A 21850-nucleotide genomic window follows, 5' to 3' on the forward strand; every position below is an offset into this window, starting at 1 on the left:
AATACTTAAAATTCTTTCAAATAATTCTTACAAGTGTAATGAATCATAAACAGCTTACTTTAATATAAACTAAAAATTAACAAATTAAGAAAAGTAAATGAAAATAATGAGTTCTGCTTAGTGAGCTCATGATGCTTAGTGATATCTGATGCTCACTATATGCTAACACTTACTAAAAACAAGGTTCATATGAATCTCAGATGCATAAAAAGATATACACGAAAGTTCAATTTGCTTTCAGAGAAAAAATAATGGTTCTGAACATTTTCGGGTTTCGAACGGCATTCCGAGTGCATGACAGATATCGCTAAAATCGCTTGCTACGAGAGAGTTGTTTTTGACCCGATCGGTTTTGCAATCAAGCTGCGTCCACGAAGTTTCCGAGTTCTATACTGCCAGCAGCATCAACCAAAGAACAGCAACATTTAGAGGTGTCCTCTGTTGGCAAACATTGCTATTAATATATCTAGCAGAGAAGTCTAAGGAGTAGTTGGTGTACATCACCAGCAATAGATGACTCTACGAGATTGTCAAGGTCTGGAAACAGCTTCCTGCGACAAGCTGCCGCAAGTTAAACTTGATCATGTCAGCAAATACTGCCGCAAGTTAAACTTGATCATGTTTGTCTTAAATCATTAGATTTAAAAAAAAAAAAAAAAAAAAATCAACATAAATGGGAAAGAGAATCTTGTAGAAATTTTTGTCAAACATTCTAACTTAAATTATAACAGCAAATTTAAATTGAATCATAACATTATTACATCAATTATCACGATAAATATTATGTAATTTAAAACTGCCATTTCGTTTTTCCCTGTTTTTCCCTGTTAATGTTGTTGTTTTTGTGACTTCTCTCACATGCCTAACAATAACATCAGCACAAACTCACGAAATTCAGTGTTACAAGGATTGCAAGATTGTCGTTGGCAAAAGCATTGAGCACTGTACGACAATACGACTTTGCTCAGTTGGATCCCCAGTTGTGAAGGAGAGCATTCGGCGGGGAACGGGTCCGAGGGTCTCCCACCCGTCTTTTTCACTGAAGATATAAAATGAGGACTGAAAAGTACTAAAAAAAATTAAACTTGTTGTTGTTGACCAATGCTCACTTGTAAGACGCATAGACAGACATATATATATATGTCTATACGTCAGACAAGTGACTACTAAATTCCTCGTGGCAAGGAGCGCTGGATATTCCTCTCGTTGGCAACAGCCTCCCCCAATTTTGATGGAGAGCAGCCCGAGGAGGATGGGTCCGAGGGTCTCCCACCCCCTCTTTCTCTACCACCAACCACTCGAGAGAACTTTCTTCTCGTCGCATATTTAGAGTGCCCCCATGCCTCACAGACACAATACATTTGTAAACATCCATGGCTTTTCCGGGATTCGAACCCGGGCCCTTCAGTCCGGCAGTCTACGTCGCTAACCACTATTCTGTTAGTCTAGTAGGGCGTAAACAGGTCCTAACTCTTGCTGATGAAATTTCGTCATGGTTGTCGTCATGCAAAATATGAATTAAGTAATTTTTAAAACGCATTCTTGTGATATTAAGGTTTCTATTGTTGAAATTAATTTTAATCTTGTTTGATTAAACTAACGAGAGATCTGTTTGCCGAAGGGGGATTGGTTTAATGCCCGACTTTCGCAAAATGAAATCAGTTTGTGCTTGGAAAACCATGCAGCCAACTTTATTTCTGTCGGAAAAGATGATGTTAACATTTATAAAGTGTAATATAAGAATGAAAAACAAAATTTCCACGACATCAATTTGTTTTTATTTTTCGATAAACTTTTCATTTCTGGTCAATTTTCAAAGAGCGTCCTGAAAGAACATGAAATATTTTAGGCACAATAAATACGTTGTAAACTTTTCATATTCTGTATCTATTTAGACCCGGAACACAGGATTATAAATAACATGTTATTTATGGCACTGGGAAAGACCAATTACTGCTGCTTGTTACACTGTACATGCAAACGGGAAGTTATTACATAACCGGAGATGTTGGTGGTGCCGTACCAAGAACGGCTGTGGCAACAGGGGACCAGTCATCTGTGACGAACGTCACACCACGAATATTACATACACGAAACCTTGAAACAAATGGTTGGAAGGTCAAGAGCAATTGTAGGTATGGCACGAAAAAGGAAGAGTCCTTGCAGTGCTATTAAACGCAATCTTGAGGGCGACGAAGATAATGTCTACTTCGTTAAGGAGTATGGAGTCCAAACCAGTTCCAAGAAGATGATTAAAATCCAATTTTTGAAGGCTGCTGTATCAGAAAATGGAAAAAGAAATAAATTGCGTAACAATAATTGGAAAAGGAAATGCAAAGCTTTAGTTAAAAATTTTTTAATTATTTTCATAGTGGTATTTATGCTTCTTTTTGTTTGATATCCTTGTTTTTAACACAAGGAAAACGTTTGTTTTCTTTGGCTGCGTGCTTACTTTTGATAATGCTGCGAGGACTGCTTTGTTGTTACCAATGTTGATAACATGCTAATAAGAGCAATCAAAAGTAACTAAACTTTCCACTAATAAGTGTGTAGAGACATTAGGTATTTTTTGGAAACAGGCAAGATGAAAAATGAGCAATCGCCTTCGCCGGGAATCGAACCACGGACCTCTGCAATACCGGCCCAGCGTGCAGAACCACTACACCACGAAGGCACGCCAAGAAGGTGGGAGAAATACCTTATATACTCCCGCTTTTAAAGGGCGGCTGGGGTTTTTAGGGGCCCAGTTGCCAAATCCTGGGTGTGGAGAGTCATCATCCAGATTCCTTTTAGTTCGGGCGCCACTGTAGAGACATTAAGTAATTTTGGAAAAGCCGAAGAGAGGAATAATTAGCAACCACCTTCACCAGGAATCGAACCAAGGACCTCTGGAATACCACCCCAGCGTGCAGAACCACTACACCACGAAGGTACCACTAGGAAAGCGGGAGAAAATACCTTATAAGTGAACACATTCAACTTACACAAACAATTGGATCCCACTAACTGGATATTCATTGAACATCAACTGACAATAATTGGACTAATATTTGGACGCATATCAAAAGTAATAAATACACCAATAAATAACACTAACAACTGCACACATTCAGCTGTCAATTAGTTGTCACCTGATTGTTGGCAACGCTGTCTACTTTCCGCTTAAGTGTTGCCAATCTTACTCGAATGTTTAGTGTGGAATATGTACAGCATCTTTGCTTGAGATATGATTGTTTTTCAGTTGTCTCGAATACATTCCAAACAGTATATGACCTTCCTCTTATATGAGAAAAGTTTAATTGCTCAGAAAAATTAGTGGTTCTGAGCTTTTTCTGGTTTTGAACGTTTTGAACATTTTATACCTACCTTCTAACAATTTATGCCACTGCACTAACATCGCTCGGTATCGCACAGACATCGCTAAAATCGCTCGAGTCTGAGAGAGTTGTTATTGACCCTCTCGGTTCAGCTATCAAGCTGCGGCAACGAAGTTTGTGAGTTCTTATACTGGCAGCTTCATCAACCAAAGAATAGCGACATTCAAGGGTGACTTCTGTCTTCGAGTTTTGATTATCAGTACTTTCTAGTTATCTTTGTACGTCTTTCCTTTTTGCACTAAACTTCCTATTAGTATGACAGATCAGGAATAAAATCTTTAGCATTTATGGAGACCAAAATCTGTTCGTCTTAAACATCTGAAACATCTGTATATACAAACTTTTGTTGGAATGAATTTTCATAACCTATTTAAGAAAGGCGATTACTTCTTTCTTGCTGCCCAACCAATTTAGGGGTTAGCGTCGCTGACTGCCGTGCCGAAAGGCTCGGATTCGAATCCCAGAGAAGGGATAAATGTTTGTAAATGTATAGTGTCGGTGCGGCATGGCGGCACTCTAAACATGCGGCGAGCCGAAAGCCCTCTCGTGTGGTTTGGTGAAAAGGGAGTATCTGCGGGTGGAAGACCTTCGGACCCGTCTCCCCCAGGGCGCTCTCCATCAATATTGGGGGGCGGAACTGAGCTAAATCGCACTGCCACCTGAAAGGTGCTCAAGGCTGTTGCCAACGGCAGGCGTAATTTAACACTCTTTGCCACGAGAAATTTCGTGGTCTTGGGCTGACTACGTCAGACAAGTGAGCATAAGCAACAACAACACAACTTCTTTCTTGGGGAACTTTGTGCTGTTTCACCCATGTATCTGTGGGCATCGATAGCTAAACGTTGACGCTAAGAAAAGGAAAGGAAAGGTGAGTTCAAATAACAGCGATACTTTTAGTCGCTTCAGAAAATGGTTGACATATCATTTAACAACTCCCGAAAGCAATGATGGGGAAAAGCACTAGATAGAAAAGGGAAGCAGGCGATCGGGCGACTTACCGATGTCTGAATTCACGGCCGTTTCAGGTGACTTCGCTGTGAAAGAGTTAAGGAAAAAAGGAAATCGTGCCTAAGCTACCACTTTTACTCTTTCACTTTTACCACTATGCATCAACATTTATCATGATGATCACTTAAAAACAGGGCTTCCAATCGTCCTTTTTTTTTAAAGCACAGCTCTTTAATAGCTTTCTAATCCTTCGCTTTTTGGAACTTAGAAACAATGGAAAATGTCCTTTATTTCGAATTTAAAAATCTCTTGCGGTTGAACGGTGACATTTAGCTTCGTAATTTGAACAATCATCGCAAGGTGGGTGCCCAGCCAATGAGAGAGTTCGATCTCTTATCAGTGACGTAGTTCTCCCAGCATAAATAAAAAGATCTAAGAAATAAAATAAATAAATAATAAAAAGATAAAATAAATAATAAAAAGATAAAATGGATAAATAATAAAAAGGTAAAATAAATAAATAATAAAAAGATAAAATAAGTAAATAATAAAAAGGTAAAATAAATAAATAATAAACAAATAAAATAAACAAATATTAAAAAGATAAAATGAATAAAAAGATAAAATAAATAATAAAAAGATCTCGGCATGATGAGGGTCTTTTGGCTGAAGTTCATTTATATTTGAAAAGAATTAGACAACGCAGAATCTCAAAAGATTATTAATGACTCTTCTATAATTTCTTTCATACTTATTTATCACTTACTTTAACACTTTGATGATGAAAATTCTAGATTTGGAAAATTGTCAATTGGAAATTGGAAAAAGTCTATTAAATAACTAATTTCCAGCGTATCAGAATTTATCATCCATTTAAAGATTTGAAGCTTAAGAAATGCTGGATTTGAAAATGAATGATCTCCTGGATGAAATACCATTAATTCAAAAACATTGCAACTCTATTCACAGTGCTGAACGTATTATAAGATTCAAAACGTCAAGTAGCAAATGAGAAAGGATTTTAAAAGGGACAGATTATAAATGTATTTTCAAAATAGGTTATATGTCTTCATTTCTTGTAATACTAGCGTATCATGAAAGAATTTTTCAAGTGATATTAACTAATTTGAGATGTGAACGAAGTAAGTGTTTGGTTAAACTTACAAAAAATTAATTATTTATCTATTTTAATTCGTAAGAAAGGATGTTCGAAATTTGCGGAAAAATATAAAGTGATGCACAATTTCTCAAGGCCTGCCAAAAAATGAGTGCAAATATAATTTTAAAAATTAAAAGTTTAGTTTCAGTTTAAGAGTTTAAAAATTTTCAAATATTTTCAATGATTTTATATATTTTGCTGTAAAAATAACAAGGAAACTTAAGCATTTCAAAATTGAAAATAAGTTGAAAATTAATGCAACTTATAGAAATTAATAGAATTTTAAATTTACATAGTTAATTAACAAAGGTTTTTAATAGATTAACCTTTTTTATAATGTTTTACTGATAATTTTTTTAATGAAGAATACAGTCTAAAAATGTTTAAAAAGGAAGATACTAAGTAAATGCATAAAGTTACCTCTATAGAAAATGCTTAGTTAATTATAAAATTAGTTTCTTTCACAGTTGTTAATCTAATATTATTTTACTGAAAATTGCATTTTGTTTTGTTTCCGTTTATTCTTAAAGTGCTGTTAACATTTTCATGTATAGCGTGAAATCAATTTTTTAGATATCCATTTGTTAGTTATGACGAAAAGTAAGTTACATAATATGTCGGAATGGGATTTGAAAAACGCATATGTGCGATGTTATCGTCATGCGATGATTTGTAGGTACTTTATTTTCAACCATGCTTTTTTGCACCACGATGCTTTAGAACTGCGATATTTTCTCTTTGCTTTCTTTCTCTCACGATGTTTTATACTGCGACGTTTTCGCCATGCGTTTTTTTCTCCGCGACGTTTTCGTCTGCGATGTTTTCGGCTGTAACCACGGTCGCAGTTAGTTAAGAGATCTAGTACAATAAATTTGCTGGCTGCCTTCATTTTTTTAAGCGGTAATGTCATAAAAGCACTAACCATATTTAAATATTGAAAAGATGATAAAGCCTAATGCTGGAAAACACAGGTTAACGTTCATTAATACCACAGTACATTGTTACTCATCACTGTCAACGAAACTTTCGACAAATATTTTCCAGAAAACTTACCAGAACCATTACTATAGTTATTTACGTATATTTCTGAAGTATGTTTCATTCTACAGCAGCGCTTTTCATTGAAAATTCCATTTTAAAAGGAAACACACAGCGTAAAATACTCGCGAGAATAATCTTTATTGTCGTCATTTGTTATTTAACTAAACATGAAATAGGATATATTTACGATGGCGGCAGCTTGAAATGACTTGTACCTGTGAGTGTTAGAATTCGTACGCTAAATTAATGCCTTTACTGCTGCACATTAATGACGTAAGAGCTTTAACAGTTGTTGCCATTCCGTATCTGAAAATGATTTCACTCTTGATTCGAATGGAAGCGAAACGGAGAAAGCTGGGGAATAAATATCGATTAATGATTTAGAACTTCATCTCGAAGCCTTGAATAGTTTTCTCGAAGAGATATCGATGAATTTGGAATGCGGAAAATGGTCACAATCATTAAAAAGATTAATCGTTCTTGTGATTTTTTCATACCATGTGTGAATACTGTTGGCATGACATTAAATGTGTTATTTTCTCTATTCTTTCTTCTTTTTTGAGCACATGTAAAATGGCAGTGAAAAATTAATGTTTTAACAGTTTCTTTGGGTTCAAAAGAGTGACTTATAAATTGACCATCTTTTCCTGGTTAACTTTAAAATATTTTATTTTAAGCATGACTTCGAAGCAAATTCTTTTCTAAAAAATAGCTTCTGACAATTTTCGCATCTTAGAAATAAAATAAAAAAAGAAAAAAAATGAAAGGTTTCAGATTTTAATTTACGTACAAAGGGGCGTTTTTTTAACGTTTTGTGTGTTACCTTTATTTCTTAAATATGTTTCTTTTTCTGTACAACGTTGCCACGGCTCGCTTTGAAATCCTTGCGTTTGTTAATCAAAAATTCGTTAAAGTTTTACAAAATATGAAATCGATAGTAAAAGAAATTCCAAATTTCAAATTTGGGCTTCCAGATACCCATATTCGCAGGGGGATTACGTTATTCAAATTTTGATGGCTTTAAGTACTGTTGTTTTATCACAATGCGAGAAACATACATACATACATTCATACATATTCTTTATTGTTTAATTTCTATAAATACATTATAGGGCGATAATATCTGGTCTCAACCATTGGAAAAGTGATTCGCCATTTATAGTTTTCAACGCAAAATGCCGAAACGAAATTAATAGTCCTTCAGGGAAAATTGTCTCTTTGGACGAAAAATAAATACAAGAAAAGAAAATCTAAAATGTTTCAGATTTTACATTACATTCAAACGGGCTTTTTTTTTTTTTTTTTTTAACATTTTGTCTGTTACCTTTATTTATTAAATATCACGTTCTTTGCACTTAACCATAAAATTCATTTCAAGAGGAATATCGCAAAATAGTTTTAAATTGAGCCTATCTTTAGAATTTCCGATACAGAGTCTCGCGCGCTGGAGATAAAAATGTTTTTTCTGTACTACGTTGCCATTACTCGCTTTGAAATCCTTGAGTTTGCTAATGAAAAATTCGTTAAAGTTTTACAAAATATGAAATCAATCATACAGTGCCAGAAATATACATACATTTATGCAGATTTTTTATTATTTAATTTCTTCAAATATAATGCAGGACTCTAACATTGGGTAGCAACAGGTTAAAAAGTGTTATATATTAAAAGGATATTTATAGTGAACCAACGCGAAATTGCAAAAGGAAAACAATAGTCCTTTTGAACTATAAAATATCTAAAAATTTGACAGCTTGCACATTTTACATTACGCTCAAAGGGGCTTTTTTTAACGTTATTTTTGTTACCTTTATTTATTAAATAACATGTTCTTCGCAATTAAATCATAAAATTCAATTCAACAGCAGTATCGCAAAATAATTTTAAAATGAGCGTATCTTTAGAATTTACTATGTACAGTCTCGCGCGCTAAATTTTTTTTCCCGTACAGTGTTGTCAGTGCTCGCTTTGAAATCGTTGAGTTTGTTAATAAAAAATTCGTTAAAGTGTTACAAAATATGAAATTGATAATAAAACAAATTCCGGCTTCCAGGTATGCATATTCGAAAGAGGATTACGTGATTCAAAATTGGATGGCTCTGGGTACCGTTGTTTTATCAGAATGCGGGAAACATACATACATTTATGCAGATTCTTCATTATTTAATTTCTTTAAATATAATACAAGGCGATAATATTGGGTGGCAACAATTTGAAAAGTTACACGGACATTTACAGTGAATCGACGCAAAATGCCAAAACGAAATTAAAAGCCCTTCTGAGTTAACCCTCCTTTGGGCTAAAAAATTAACCCTTGACTTCAAAAAAAAAAAAAAAAAAAAAAAAAAAAAAAGATAAAAGTGAGGTAATGTTTTCAGTTAATCACAAATTATGGTAAGTTATTAATGAATATGAATTTGTTATTTTTTGCATAGCGGCAAGTTGTTGTTCTTCAAATATAGCAAAGAAAAAAGTCTTTACTTAGCAAAATATTAATTTTCAACGTCAGAACGGTGCTTAGAATTATTCTATTATACAAAAGTGCACGGAGGATATCTTCCTGATCCCTTTATGGAGGACTTTCTGAAAGAAACTGGTTTGTATTCAAGTTGCATATGAGGAAATTCACGAAACTATCCCATTCAGCAAGCCCATTCATTATTCGGGGTTAGGAGGACTGTTTGGTGGTAAATCAATTGAAAAAGTGATATTTTAAATTAAACCAACTTCAAGATAATTATTTTTTGTTGTTATGAAACAAATTAAGGATAATGCTAAAATAAACTTACAAATGTGTATTTTTGCGAAATAATACTATTCAACTTAAAAATAATTTGATAAAATATTTATTATGAAAGAAGACATTAATAGCAACAATAAAACGATGTTATACCTTTAATGTGAAGTAAAATAGAGGACCCATGTTAAAATAATCTTATAAAAAATTTCTTTTTATAAAATGAAACCTTACTTACAAGTTTATAGTCCCACATCATTAAGTGTTTCGTAGTCAAGAGGCATACCTAGGGTTTTCAGGGCACGGGGAAATTTCGCCCCCCCCATCCTGTTTGCCAAAATACGATGGAGAACGGAAAGAAAATGCCCCTGGATATCACGCACGGGAAAAGATGTTCCATCTCCCCCCCCCCCAGCAACACCACTGTTCATATAAATCCACTGAAATTTTATCTGCGAAAAAAAATCAGTATGATGGGACATTTCCGCACATTAACCCTGCGGGAACACGAAATTTTAAAATAGGTGTAACAAATCATGGACAACAAGTGGCACTTCCGCACAGCCTGTCAGAAACCTTGAATCATTTTATGATTATTAAACAAGCCATAAGTAAAGAGAAAATACCTTCCATTCTTCCCACTTAGGACGGGGTATGTGGGGGGACCAATCGTCAAGTTCTGGTGGTGACGAATTATCGTCTACCATATTTTAGTTCGGGCGCCATTGTCATTTAAAATATTCGATACCAGGAAACCAAAGAAATCCGAATACGAATTTTGAATTTCGAATTAATTTTGTTACCTATTTCCTATTTTTAGCCCAAAGGGACAATTTGCCCTGAAGGACTATTAATTTCGTTCCAGCATTTTGCGTTGAAAACTTGAAAAGACTGTATTACTTTTCAAATCGTTGCCACCATATATTATCATCCTGTCTTATATTTAAAGAAATTGAATAATGAAGAATCTGCATAAACGTATGTATGTTTCTCGCACTGTGATAAAACAACAGTACATAGAGCCATCAAAATTTGAATAATGTAATCTTCCATAGAATATGGGCATATGAAAGCCTTAATTTGGAATGTGAAGTTTGTTTTATTATGGAATTCCTATTTTGTAACGCTTCAACGAATTTTTGATTAACAAACTAAACGATTTCAAAGCTATCAATGGGAACACTGTATGTGGGAGGGGGGGAATTTATCTCCAGCGCACGAGACTCTGTATCGGAAATTCTAACGATATGCTCATTTTAAAACTATTTTGCGAAATTGTTGTTAAACTGAATTTTATTGTTTGAGCATGTAGAAAATGATATTGTACGGGTTCGTTACGAAATGAATGCACAAGTCCGATGAAAAATGAACAAAAATTTATTATTATCACAACAAATATGATTAAATGTTCTCAAATAATCGTGCAGTATCACAATATATCACAGTAGTTATCTTCTAACTACTCAAACGTTCAAAAGAACTTAATTCAAAACAGCTAAAGAAAGCTAATCCGCGAATTCGCTACAGTCAACAAGAGCAGTTTTCTAAACAACAACAAACTAAGTAACTACTACGAACTGAGATGTTTTCCTCCTTTTATAAGATTTTAAAAATCGCGTGCTAGAATTTTCTAGTACTTTCTCGAAATCAAAAAGAGATATTTATTAAATGTTTAATGCACGCGCTCTTGTATTTTCAATTTTTCGGCTTAGCTTTCTTTTAATATTCGTCACGCGCTGCACTGGCCGGGAAATAAAACCATTTAATTTATAATTGAACTAACATTAGCTTTTCAAGTACCAAATTCGTAACAATATTTAATAAATAAATGTAACGCACAAAACGTTAAAAAAACGTCCATTTGAACGTAATTTAAAATCTGAAACCTTTCAGATTTTTTTATTTATTTTGTAAAATTTTAACGAAATTTTTATTAACATACTCAACGATTTCAAAGCGAGTAATGGCAATACTTCACGGAATAAAACAATTTTATCTTTAACACGTGAGACAGTGTGTCGGAAATTCTAAAGATACGCTGTTTTTAAATATTTTGTGATTTTGCTGTGGAATCGAATTTTACGAGGCGTAAGCGTCAAGAATGTGGTATTTAATAAATAAAGAATGCACACAAAACGTTAATAATAAAAAGAGCAAAAAAGTTTTAAAACCATCTTTGTAAGAAAACTCAACATTGATGTGATCAACTGAGGGGAGGAAAAAACTGAAAAATAGAAAAATGTATGGCAACACTTTAACGCTGCATCGGGAATTTTGAACTTCTAACTTCCCGATGGCTAGCCGTACTTACTTCTAACTGCATCAAGAAGTCAGGGGTTTGAATATGAAGAAAATATTTTACAGATATAAAAAAGGCTGATAACCTTTTGAAGTAATACTTTACATGAACGTATTAGTCATGAGATACTGAATATAAAACATAAACGTAAATTTTGCGTACTTTTTAACTGTGCGTTTTAGAAAAGTTTCCAAGATTATTCAACATTATTAATCGCTTTCTCCGACAATTACATTAATCTGAAGTGCAAGCAGTTTATTTCCACAAAAACTCATTAAACTCGTCTAAATAATTTGCCAAGCTATTAGTAAATGCGTAAAACCTTAGGTTAATTATGCATATCCTGGCAATTCGAGAACTCTTTTAAAGTTACGATGTCCTGCTTCCTTAGCGAAAGGGATTATTTGTAATGGGTCACATTACAGAATCGGAAAAGGAGGAATGTTAAAAAGGAATCCTGCGAAATAAATACTTCGAATAAAAAAAAATGATTAAAAGTAAACCCTGTGAACTAAATACTGGAAATGAGAAGTGTTTTTAAATGATATCCCGGCAGAATTTTTTAAGGGTAATAAAATTAATATGAATCATGTAAAAATAATGAAGAAGTCATTAAAGGCTATTTTTTAAAATCGCAGCAAATATGTGGTGATCTGAATTTGTCTTTGATATAGTTTACTTTTCAGTTTTATTTACACTTAAAAAAACTGTACATATGCATAAATGTTCAGCAATGATATACATGGTTTAAAGCAATAATTGAATACTATGCGTTATGAATTATATAGTTCTATTCCTTCCTAATTATGGTGTTTAAAGCTATCAATGAAAGAAACTAGGACTAGGAGTTCTTTCGATTAATGCGTAGCAACTCTAACCCCACGCTTTTATTATTTGTAATACAAAATTGTAGATGAATTTTGTAGAAAGACTTATTTAACGTTTTATTCCCATTACACTCTAGGATAAATTATTTTCATGCTTTTAGTGCATTATTATTTAAACTATAACTTTACTGTGCATTATTATTTAAACTATACCTTTACTATTTTAAATAAAAGCTCACTCTATTAAAACTTCGTTTTTGTAGTGGCTGTTCCTCACACTTTTTAGACGATTTTGCTTTGCTATAAAAAAATCGTCTGCTTGGAAATTTTTTTTAATTGCAAATGTATTTTTGTCTAAACTATAACTAACAAGTCTAAACTATCATCTGCTATTTCATGCAAAATGGCGCTTTTAAAGAAACGATGGATGGGAGGTTGTGTTTGCGTTCTTTCTGAAGAAAAGTTTTCTTATCTAGTTATTAAAAAACACTGTTAAAGACATGGGTTTTTGATATGTTTCGAATGTTGCAAAGGTAAGAAATTTAATGTTAAAAGAAAATCCACAAGTCAAAGGAAAGTAGCATAATTATTAAAATTACCAATGTCAACTATAAGCAAAGTGACTAATGCTGATTTGAATCTTAAAAAAGGAAAAAAGAAAAAGAAAATCTGAAAGGTTTCAGATTTAAATTACGTCCAAAGGGGCTTTTTTTTTTTTTTTTAAACATTTTATGTGTTACCTTTATTTATTTATTAAATATCATGTTCTTCGCATTTAACCCATGAAATCAGTTCAAAAGCAATATTGTAAAACAATTTTAAAATGAGAATAACTTTAGAATTTGCTATACACAGTCTCGCGCGCTGGAGATAAAAATGTTTTTTCAGTACAATGTTGCCATGGCTCGCTTTGAAATCCTTGAGTTTATTAATCAAAAATTCGTTAAAGTTTTACAGAATATGAAGCCGATCATAAAACAAATTCCAAATTTCAAATTGGGTCTTCCAAATGCCCATATTCACAGTAGGATGACGTCATTCAAAATTGGATGGCTCTAGGTACCGTTGTTTTATCACAATGCAAGAAACATGCATACATTTATGCAGATTCTTCATTATTTAATTTCTTCAAATGTAATACAGAGCGATAGTATTTTGTGGCATCAGTTTGAAAAGTGCAACGGACATTCAGAGTGATTCAACGCAAAATCGCAAAACGAAAACAATAGTCCTTTATTGACAAAGCCGCTTTGGACTAATAATAATATCAAAAACACTGCATTTTATCTTTTGTCTAACTATGCAAACATTTTGTGCTTTGTTAAAACCCATACTCAAACATATTTATTGAAAAATTATGCATACATTTATGTTATAAAAAGCCTCTCAACCTGTTAAGTGTTTTGCGTTGGTGACCGCCGTGCCGAAAGGCCCGGAGAAGACATGGATATTCGTAAATGTGTAGTGTCCGTGCGGCATGGGGGCACTCTAACTATGTGAGGCGAAAGTCCTCTCAAAAGGTTGGTGGTAAGTGAAGAGGTGTGGGAGACGCTCCGACCCGTCCCCCCAGGGCGCTCTCCATCAAAATTGGGGGCGAAACTGAGTTAAATCGCACTCGCACCTGTAAGGTGCTCAAGGCTGTTGCCAACGGCAGGCGTATCTTGCGCTCTTTGCCACGAGGAATTCCGTGGGCTAGGGTTGATGTTACTGTCAGACAAGTGAGCATAAGTAACAACAACAACAAAAAAATATTCATAATCTGGAACTAAAAAGCTGGGAGGCGGACAGGTAAGGAAATACGGTAATTGTTTAAAGCAATAAATACTAAGCTTAAAAGTTTTTATTTTCGATTTAGTTTCTTAAATTTCCTTGCGCCTCATCGGTTTCGTAAATTCTAGTAACTTTTATTCTAATTTAAATGCTAATTCAAGCTTTCAGATTTCAGAGTTGAATGCCAATATTCCTTTGCAAGGTCCTTTACATGCACTTGCGGCAAAAAGTAAGAGAGAATGTAATAAAACTTGGTTTTCATTCTCTGGCGCATTGAGGCGTGGATGATACGTCCTCGAAGAATGGGAAAACTTTCAATATTTGATACCGAAGGAATAGAGTTGATTTGGACCCTTCTTAACAGTTTCCACAATGACCTTAGAAACTGCCGGAAGTGTTTTACTAAGGAGAAAGGTAGAAAATTCGAGTAATTTGTTCGTCAGGGAGCGCGGGAAAAATTTCTGCTCATTGGTCAGCGACGAACCCATCTTCATTTTTATTTTTCTCCTCCTTCCCAATTTCTTACACACTCTCGATCATGTGAAAGCGAAAAATTTGTGGTTCATCAACCGGCAAATAACGACTTTCTGAGAGAAAAGTTTTTAAAAAAAATACATAGTTCGGGTTGAGTAGTTTTGGTACTGATGGTCTTCATTTATTAGATTCTGAGTTTTATCTCGACAGCTCTGGTTGGTTGGCTTTAGAGTAAAATCGATTATAAATTTAAAAAGAGTTGGTGAAAACTAATGTAAAATGTTCCATGAGTTAAGTTTTTATTTTATTTGCTTTCCGCAATTTTTTATTTTCACATATAAGTCGAGAAATTTTAGCAAATATTTTTATTTTGAACTGTAGGAGGTCTATATAGGAGTTCAAAAATTTGTAGACACCGCTTTTGTAAACACGTTTGTCCACGTCTGTTTTGATAACATTACCCAAATGATGGATAACATGAAACGATGAGAAATAAATGCTGGTAGAAAAAGTTGGAATTTTAACTCATTTAACATAAATATAACTAGGCCCACCAGCGGCTGTGCCTCTAAAGTCGCTGAACACTGGTAGTTCGGTCAGAAGTTAAAATCCCGCGAACGGGCTGGCTACATGGACGTTTCCCTGGTTTTCCCCATGCGTAACGTGCATACGATTTAGTTTCCCTTAGAAAGTCCTCCACGAAGGCATCCCTCCTCTTAGGCAGATAGCCTTCGTGGCTTTGCCATATTAAAAATAACCGAATCTTGAATTATGTAGAGTAACAAAGTCGAACACTGGTAGTTCGACCTGGCTGAGATTTAAGGTGAACACAAGGTGAATTTAATTTATTAATTAAGGTGAATAATTTCTTAATTAATAACCGAACTGCTCATCACAACAAGTAGTGCACGTTCCATAATTTTGGATATAAACGGTATTGAGTTCGGCAAATAAATGACAATATCCGAATGATAACATTAACCGGAGATCCCATTAAACGTTGTCTACAGCATTTCGATGAAAAACCTGACATTATAGATTAAATAATCGAAAAATAAATATTGTTTTTATCTTATTTAATTCTAATATGTATTTAAAGTTAGGCAAAACATCAATCGTTTTTAGTTTCGATTTTGACTTATACAGGGTGTCCACTCGAAAGAGGCCCCAAGAAAAATTTGTGATAAAAATCTTACAACAAGAGGAAGTGAAACCAAATTTTTACATGACACGCCTTTATGTTTGAGAAATGAAATTCTCGTTATGAGAGGGGCTGAAATGACCTTCCTCCACCTGTATACACGGTTCAATACGGCGCTACATTTTAGTGTAAGTTGCTGCCTAGGTATACGTGGAATAGTAATGAACAGTGGTTCCACTGTCAGGATACTCGAACTAACAAAACACATGTTCATGGAGTAGTGACAACCAGCATGCACTCGTCGAAGAACCAGCATGCACTTCATTCACAGAAGATGGGCATGTTCTGAGCATTATCACAACGTTGCATCATCGGGCCAACTTCTTTGGCACTACTGTCACCAATGTCGTGTACCAGACACTGTTTCATGAATTTGTGAACCAGCTAGAGGATGAGGAATCGACACTTGGCTGGCACGTCTATAGTGAGTACGACTGCGATGGAAGCTTCTCCAGACTTGATCCTCCGAGTCTTTTTAACTATTCCCAGGCACTGTTTTAGTGCCAGTGTAGTGTACCAGTCAAGTGCATCAGGCAGGTTCAGTGTAAGTGTACCAGGCAGGTTCAGTGCAAGTGTACCAGGCACTGCTCCATGAATTTGTGAACCATCTAGAGGATAAGGAGTTGACACTTGGCTGGCACGCCTATAGTGAGTACGACTGCGATGAAAGCTTCTCCAGCCTTGACCCGCCGAGACTTTTTCAGCATTACCAGGCACTGTTTTAGAGTGTACCAGTCCAGGTCGAAGTATACCAGGCAGGTTTAGTGCAAGTGTACCAGACCTTGTTCCATGAATTTGTGAACCATCTAGAGGATGAAGAGTTGACACTTGGTTGGTACCATCAAGCTGGTACGTCTACAGCGAGTATGACTGTTATGGAATCTTTCTCAAGACTTGACCCACCTTGACTTTTTTCGATGGGATCACGTTAAAGATAATGCATACAAGCAGAAATCTCACTTTATTGACGAGTTACCTCAGATCATCCGTCGTGAAATCCAGGCCAGTGACACCAATACTCAGGCACCAACATACACAAACATGCTGTGCCTTGTTGAACTGTGTATACAGGTGGGGAAAGATCACTTCCAGAACCTCTTGTAATGCACTTCCATTTCTAAAACATAAAGTTTATATCATGTAAGAATTTAGCTTCATTTCCTCTTGTTATAAGACTTTATCACACTTTTCCAGGCGCCTCTTTCGAATGGATTGGATTAGATTGGATTATTCATTTATGGCAAAGCACACGAGGGCTATCTGCCTAAAGGGAGGGATGCCTTTGTGGAGGACTTTCTAAGGGAAACTGGCTCGTATACACGTTTCAGATGGGGAAAACCACGAAAACCTCCATACAGGCAGCACTTTCGCGGGATTCGAACCTCGGACCGAACTACCAGTGTTCAGCGTCTTTACCGCTCGGCCTCTGGTGGGCCTCCTGGCGAATGGAACACTCTGCATACATTAATTATCCGATTCAATATTTTTAACTGCTCTCGTAAATCTCTCCCTGCAGCTGGTAAGTCCGAGTTAATGTTTTCGTCCTCTATTTCACCTTTAATACCGCTATCATCCACCTCACAGAAAATATCATTTTCTGTTCGATCAACAGCATATCTTTATGCAACATTTTTTAAATAACCGGTTGACCGTCACTACCATAATTTTCGAGCAGATTGGCACTGGAAAACCATTTTAATTAAATTAGAAATCCATTTATTCTCACCTTCTTTGTTAAGTTTGGCGATATATAGCTAGATTTATAGTACGACTTTAAAATTGGATTACAGGCAGGTTTTTCAGTTTTGATTAAAATTTTGCAGCGAAACTTTATCTCTTGGCTTTTACAAGGTTGAACTACTTTCAGAGGCATAGGGAACTAAATACTTCGTTTTGATTTTCTTAATTTAGTTAAAGAAAAATATTTTGCTGTTTTTATTATGAGGCATGCGTTAAAACCTGTGGAATTATTGTAAGGTTTATCCTAAGTTTTAAACAGTTAAAGCTATTTTCCTCGACAGCCCCACAGTTTCTGACTAGCGCGCGTTCGCCTTTTGGCTACGTCTCTCTCTAAGCCGCTACTACTCTCAGCCGTATTTCAGGCCTTTGATATCTCGGTTATATCTTTTGAGTTAAGCTTTAGTTAAGTCTTATTATTTTGAGTCCAAGTGGAGGCTTTGCTGTACGCCCTGAGAAAGGGGCCGACTGTTTAACTCTTACGTTGAGCAATAAAGGGTAATTAACGCTTCTTGAGTTTACGTCTCTGTTCCTGAACTAAAGCGATTATTCGCTTAGCTGTTCCTCCACACTTGGTTGCTAAATAAAAGGATGTGCCTCATATTCTAAAGAACGAAATATTCAACATGATATGTTATGAATATGGCAATGTCCACAACTTGTCTGCCTAAAGAGAAGTGAAGGACATTCCAATGGAAACTGACTCGCATTCACGTTACAGTGGGGATGGACGATTCACTCCGGAATATAATTCCAAGAACCTATTCACTTTACTCAACGAATTGACTTCGATTTCTGAAAACGAATTTATATCTCTTTTACAGTTCACTGAGAGCTCTTGTTGGAAGTGTGCCAGGAATAGAAATCTGCTCTTCGCTCTGATCCCTTTACTGACGCAGCGAACGGCTGATTCGCGAAAAAACAGCGAACTCTTTTGGAATTTATCCACCGACAGCTGTTGTTGCAAGCGGGCCGAGAGAAAATTCAATTTCCATTTTAAGGCAAAAGAATGTTTATACTTCCAGATTAAAAGTGAGTTTAATTTTTATTATTTCTCTAGGTTTTGAAAAAATGTTTATTCCAGAACTTTATTGTTGTTTTATGTAGAAAGGAGGTTTTAGGGAATCTCAAAACTACAGTTAAAAGAAATCAGTTCTGAGATTAGCGTTTGAGTGAGTCGATTTTTACGATATCTGAGTTTTTTTTTTTTTTTTTTTCCTTCTTCTTTTTTTTAATTCTTCGCTCCTTTCTTGCTATCCGCTTTTGATGTTTTTCCAGTTTCTGATGATAGTGAGCGAAGATAATAAAAAAGAACTGGTTCAGTAAACAAATCTAGTCCAATCCCGCAAAAGAAAAGCTATGTCGGTCTCTATAAAATACGCCTTAACACTTTATAAGTATTTCTCTCGCCTTCTTAGCATGCCTTCATGGTGCAGTAGTCAGCACGCTCGACGCGAATTATGGTTCGAGGCCCGGGGAGGACATTGCTCATTTTTCATCTCTCCTGCTTCAAAATGGCCTAGTGGCTCTACAGTGGCGTCCGAACTAAAAGGTGGTGAAGGATGATTCTTCACCATGAGGATTTGTAATTTGGGTCCCCTAAGCCCCAGTTGCCCTTTAAAAGGGGGAGTATATAAGGTCTTTCTCCCGCCTTCTTAGCATGCCTTCGTGATGTAGTGGTCAGCACGCTCGACGCGTATTCGAGATGTCCGTGGTTCGAGTCCTGTCGAGGGCACTGCTCATTTTTCACATCTCCTGCTTCGAAATAACCTAATGTCTCTATAACTTGATGACTATTGCAAACTACTAATCACTCACAGAGCAAAATCTAAAACCGTAACCACTGAATAAAATGCTATCAAAACAGTGGCAGATTTTAAAGTGACTAACTGTTAGCCTCTTACATCGTCCTGTTTATAAGATTCCTCAAGCGGGCGGGGAAGCCCTTCTGGAAAATTCGAGGATAATCACAAAGGCCTGATAAATGAGTGTTCCAAAAGTATCCAGAATACCACCAGGTTAGCGCAAAATCGACAGCTCAGTTAGAGCTGAATGTCAGCTGCTCACAACGCCCTATCTATAATACCGCTCGAGGGGGAGTGAATGGCATTTCCGTTACATATTTTTAAATAATTCAAACCCTTCAAAATGTTGAATTTCAATGAATGGACAAGTCAGAAAACTGAAGAGAAACTTAGCTCTCAAAAATATGGTACGAGAGTGTCAGCATCACAGGGAGCCACTCGTAGCTGAGGCAAAGCGTTTTTGTTTTCCGGAAGCTTCGAGAAAGTCGCGAAGTCGTAAAAGATAATTTCTGGAATATAGTGAGGTTGGGAAAAATCGACGAATTTCCCGAGCTGTCTAACTGTCAACCACTCACAACGTCTTATTCATAAGATTGCTTGAGGAGGAGGGTAACCATTTCTGGAATCTTCGAAAAAAAAAATCCACCAAAGCTTTCGTAAATGAATTTTCCAAAAATTTCCATAATACTGCCAGATAAATTAAAAGGCACCACATATCGCCATCTTAGCAACACAGGATGGCTTTTGTCTGTATCTCGAATTCTATCTGAACTGTTCTTGCAATTCAAACGTTACCCAGTTGAGAGTAAAACGACCTGCAACTTTACACCTGAAATGAACACATGAAAACACAATAAGTAGCACCAAATTCGATTAAGCAAAAATTTCACGTTAAAGTTACCGTATTTCCTTGTGTATTTTCCTTCTGTTTTTCTTTAACTAATATTATCGTCTAAAATTCGAAAAGAAAAATTTATCCGAGTCATTTGATGCGCGAAGAATGCTATTACAGTGAGAGCAGAACAAATGAAAAGTGGTCACAGATACTGCAGATAACCTATTATCACAATATTATTTCTTTAAAGAGAACCTACATTCCAATAAGAATACATAGTGTACCGTAAGAACCTCCGAGAACGAGGATTAATGAGACCAGTGGTCTTTTAAATATTTATTTTAAAACTTAACAAAGATTTCTGAATTAATAAAAAGTACAACCGCAATACAGAACAGCCATAACAGACAAAACTTCCGCATCGCGGATCAGACAGTCGCTTTTGTGCGAATTCTACGGCATCTCTCTCTATATAAGCATAAATTCTCTACGAAAAAAACCCTCTTCCTTTCCTTTTACGTTAATGTCGCAAGAAAACCGCACAGGGAAGGGACTTGTCCTTACGTCTTTCTTTTGTTGTTTACTTCCGGTCATTTAGCGGACACTTAGTGATAGTTCGTAAGGAAACTGCACAAGAGGGGTGTCCTTAACGCGTTCCCTTTGTTAATTACCTTCCGGTCATTTAATGCATATATGGTAATTAGTTCTCATGAAAACAGGAAGTCCTCTAATTTAAAACTGACGTTCCATCATAAATGAGAATCGTTACAATAGAAATATTAATATTACAATATCTGAAGGAATTGAACCGTTATCTGATTGTAAATGCGCCGCATGGCATGTCCGGCTGACTTATCTTGCGAAAGCCCCAGGAGCACATCACATGAGTCAGCCTTCACCGATATTTCCAAGAAGGACATCGCGCAAACGAAAGAGAAAAGGAAGCGAACTAAAGACTTGGATTTAGAAAGATTGAACACATCAACAGTAGACAAAGCGACAGTGAGCTGTTATATAAATTACAGAAATAAGGTAAAAATCACATGTTTCGGAAGTTTCTTAAGTGTGAGAAAACTTGCTACGTCTGCATAGCTTGATGAAGAATACACACAAAATACGTTTTAAAAAGTAAATGCAAGGGAAAATAAAATACTTCTAGAAAGTTCAAATGCGTTGAATAAATAAATCAAAGAATATTTATCTCTATAAAAATGCGTACAACCTAATTAACATGCAAATAAGCGCAGATATTTACAAAAATTTACGAACTGTATCCTACCTACAAGCAGTAAACAGGGCAGATCTTTTAAGTTGTTAAAAATGGAGGATTGTACTAGACAAATGTATTGAATGAAATGCGTCGGAAGAACAAACTGTGGAAAACTAGGAGATGTTTCTAGCAGCTAATGTTTGAATTAGCTAATTAGATATGTTTATAATACTTAAACAATAATAATTCATAAAAATGCAAAAAGAGAAAACGATTTAAATCATGTAAAATGCAAAAATAAAACATAGGAGCAAAACACTGTGAATGGCCATTGGAGCAAAAACCAGAGAAATAAACTTAAGTAATTACTTCGAGTTTCGTGGAAATGCTAAACAGAAGCGAGGAAATACAGTCGTAAATAAACGTAGAG

At 35.4% G+C, this 21850-nt stretch overlaps 1 long non-coding RNA gene across 3 annotated transcripts in view; it reads left to right on the top strand.

The window, feature by feature from the left end:
* LOC118182414 (uncharacterized) overlaps positions 1–21850 on the top strand; it is a 522263-nt gene that overhangs the window by 96088 nt on the left and 404325 nt on the right. For 2 of the 3 annotated variants that reach the window (XR_015039383.1, XR_015039385.1), the window contains exon 2: positions 18395–18602. The exons of the other annotated variant lie outside the window; for it this stretch is intronic. This is a non-coding gene — a long non-coding RNA (uncharacterized LOC118182414). The remainder of the gene's footprint in view (positions 1–18394; positions 18603–21850) is intronic. 3 annotated transcript variants of the gene reach the window in all.

The sequence above is a fragment of the Stegodyphus dumicola genome, chromosome 2 (assembly GCF_044657685.1).
Source record: "Stegodyphus dumicola isolate Sdum_Otavi_A_Nest chromosome 2, ASM4465768v1".
In the NCBI taxonomy this organism is placed as follows: domain Eukaryota; kingdom Metazoa; phylum Arthropoda; class Arachnida; order Araneae; family Eresidae; genus Stegodyphus; species Stegodyphus dumicola.